General features: G+C 50.3%; 1 long non-coding RNA gene across 1 annotated transcript; it reads left to right on the forward strand.

Moving 5' to 3' along the window:
- Positions 1–1617: 1617 nt before the first annotated feature.
- On the forward strand, positions 1618–2272 carry LOC128812462 (uncharacterized). Its single transcript, XR_008438722.1, has 3 exons — positions 1618–1756; positions 1836–1937; positions 2016–2272. It is a non-coding gene; the product is annotated as an uncharacterized LOC128812462 (long non-coding RNA).
- The last annotated feature ends 1117 nt before the right edge of the window (positions 2273–3389 follow it).

Genomic DNA, 3389 nt, shown 5'->3' on the forward strand with positions numbered 1-3389 from the left:
TGCCACGGGCTGCCTTCATCCATGGACTGCAGCTCCCAGCAGCTCTGTGCCCCAGAGCACCCACACCAGCCTAAATTAATCCAAAATTAATTCAGCAGCACACAGGAGGAAGGAAAAGCTCTCGGTCCAGTCTGGGCCCTGAGCACAGCCTGGTTTTCCATTGCCTCCCCATCTCCGAGTCACACATTTCCCTCTCCGAACCGGAGGCAGAAGTGCAGCATGGGAAGGAAAGGCACTCCCAAGGGATGGAGGGGTGTCATTGCTAATTCCAGGAGAGGTGACTTTTGGGAGGGAGGAGGAAGTGCAGAGGAGAATGATGGCAGCAGCTCCATCCCTCTGCTCGTTGCCATGGCAACAGTGTGGGTACCAGCCCAGGGGTGCACACACCTTTCCAGGCTGCCTTCCAAACCTGGGAGCAGGGGTTGGAGATGGAGCTTTTGCATTCCCAGAGCTCTTTAATATTCCCCTGGAGCAGGTCATTGTCTCTCGTGTCAGGTAGGAGCCCTTCCCTCCCCCTCCCGTTCTGCCGGTGGAGCACAATCTGGAGATAAAGTTCCTCCGACAGAGCCGCGGGGAAGGAGCCTGTCCTGAGCCATTCCCACTGACTTTGCCAAGGTGATAATGTCCTTCAGCATCCAGAGGATTAGGAGCAGGATGGAGCACTGGGAGGTGTGGATTAATGCCTTCTCTTCCCAAGGTCAAACATGGAGATTTGGGGCTGAGATTTCATTTGGTGCCTTCTGCGGGTGCACAGAGCTGGAGCTCCCACTCCAGGGGATGGTATTTCCATGGATCTTTGGTCCATGCAAGTCACTAAATTCCTATGCTCCCCCTCCTGCAGCTCCTCCCAGCTCTTGGAACAGCACTGGATGCTACAATGGGACAAACCCAAGGGGCTGGAAAGGGGAAAGAATTTTCCTGGACAGGGAAGGAAAATCTGCAGATAAATAAATTCTCCCTCTTCTGGTTTCAGTTAAATCACTGTGAGTGAGCAGCACACTTTAGGGGTTATTTGTGGTTATATTTTCCAGTTTGTCTAAATAAATAGCTTGGTTTTCAAAACACAAACATGTGAAGTGGCAGGAAGTTTTGGCTTTCTCTGTGTTTGTTTAGCAGCACAGCTCCTGCTGCCACGAAAACAAACTCCAGCTACTTCTGTTTGCTGGGAAAAGACAAAGTGCTTTCAACTGGGATAAGGAGACAGCCTTTTACCCCAGGGAAGGTAAAAAGAAGGCCTGAAAGAGAGTAAATGAAGCTTTTCTGCTGATCATGGCATCATGGAATGGTTAAGGTTGGAAAAGACCTCCAGGATCATCGAGTCAAACCCATGACCAAGGCACAGCTTGTCACCCAGACATGTCCAGGCACTCCTTGGACACCTGCAGGGATGGGCATTCCAAACCTCCCTGGGCTGCCCCTTCCAATGCCTGCCCACCCTTACAGTGAAGAAATCCCTCCTGATGTCCAGCCTGAGCCTTCCCTGGCACAGCTTGAGGCCGTTTCCCCTTGTCCTGTCCCTGTTCCCTGGGAGCAGAGAATCACCCCCAGCTGCACCCTCCCATCAACAGGGAGCTGTGCAGAGCCAGAAGGTCCTTCCTGAGCCTCCAGATGCTACAAAATATCTCTGGGAGCTTCCCATTGCTCACAGCCACCTCTCCTAATCCTAGCCCACCTGAGTTCATACCCAGAGAGACACAGGGATCCTTCGGAGCAGGGAGGGATCCAGAGGGCGCTGGCATCCAGCAGAAAAGGCTGAGTGAGCGATTTAAACAAGTTTTGTGATGTTTATGGAGCTAAGGGGGGCTTTGATGACTGTCCATAGCCCATTCCCACAGGGATTGTGGCACCAGGTGGATACAGGGAATGGTTCTTCACAGAGGATAATTGAACCTGATCTATTAACCAGGAATTCTTTCCCACCATCACTGCACTGAAGGGTAAGCAGAGCCTTGCTCCCATTCCTGGAGGATGGGATTTAGACACAAACAAATCCCTCTCTTCCTTTCTCCCCACAGTGTCATTATGGGATAGAAGGAACGACGAGGTTCAGCACAACACTTAAGAATGGAATTGTCAGCACTGTACCTGTTCCTGAGGAAGTCATGTCTCCCACCCGCTGCCATCCCATAGAAGAGACCCCAAAACCTGGGCCCAGAGCTGGGAGGACACTAAACTTCCAATCTCATTACAGCTGGAAACTCTGACCTGTTTAAAGTCAGCTAAAGGGATTTTTTTTCAGAATTTAAAGCTGCATTTTTTTTCCTAAATCTGCCCCAAATCTCACCCTAAAGCTTTTCTATCTTTTTTTTTTTCTCCTACTATAAAGACTCTTAGATTTTGTTAGACCAGTTTCAGCACTTTTTTCCTGACTGAGAGGGGAAAGAAAGAACATAATTTGGATTTATTGGCTGTGGTATTTATATTCAAATTGCTCTTTCTCCCTGTGGTGTCCCTACAATTCCCATTGCAGGCAAGCTGAGATCCTGTGTTTTTCTGGTACCACCCCTGTGTGTGATGGGGGAGCACCATAAACCCTCTCCCTGTGACCTCAGTCCTGAATCACAGCGTGGGGTTTTCCTTCAAATGATCCCATCAGCCTCTGGAGCTTTGGGAAGGGTCATTTCCACCTGCAGCTCTGGGTCTCACATTCCAGTGAAGCTGACCTCGACTCACTGGGGACTCTTCCTTCAAACAGCCTCAGGGGAATTCGAGTGGAGTTTAGGAACCAGGAGCACCCCAGGAACGTCCAAAAGGATTTTGGGGCTGGCCAACTCCGTGGCCACTTCCTGCCTGTGTCCCTTCATCTCAGTTTGGAATTTTTTATCCAAACTGAGTGAAGAGGAAGAGCACCCACAGTTCCTGTCTGTCTTCGCTGGAGAAGGGGAGATGAAGATTTAGGGCCTGCCTCAGACTGAGCTGTGCCTTCTGCCTCCCTGAGGATGCCCAAACATGGATGAATTTTGGAGGAAGCTGCTGGGAAAGAGAGGGATCATGGCTCAGTCTCCAGGCTCAAGGCAGGCGAGCATGGAGTGACAAAGTCACCAAAATTAGAGGAGGGAGAAGGGAAAGTTTCCCATTGTGACTCCATGGCTTAGGAGTGCTGAGAAGAAAAAAATCCCACTGTTTCTAAACTGGGTAACAAGCATTTAACAAAATCCATGGAATAAACCAAAGCAAATGTGCCTGGAGTGGGAATGACAGCCCAGGATCTCTCCTCTCCCAGCAGATCCTTCAGTCCCTCCAGGCAGTAGGGCACAGAGAGTACCCCAGGCTGGGTCTGTGCACTGAGAGCCTTCCCAGACTCTCGATCCTCAAAGAACAAAAGTTCCTCTCTGTACCTTTGTGCAAACAATAAATATTTGCACAGACATGCTCGGAATGAATCCTGC

This window comes from Vidua macroura, chromosome 10, assembly GCF_024509145.1.
Source record: "Vidua macroura isolate BioBank_ID:100142 chromosome 10, ASM2450914v1, whole genome shotgun sequence".
NCBI classification, from domain to species: Eukaryota; Metazoa; Chordata; class Aves; order Passeriformes; family Viduidae; genus Vidua; species Vidua macroura.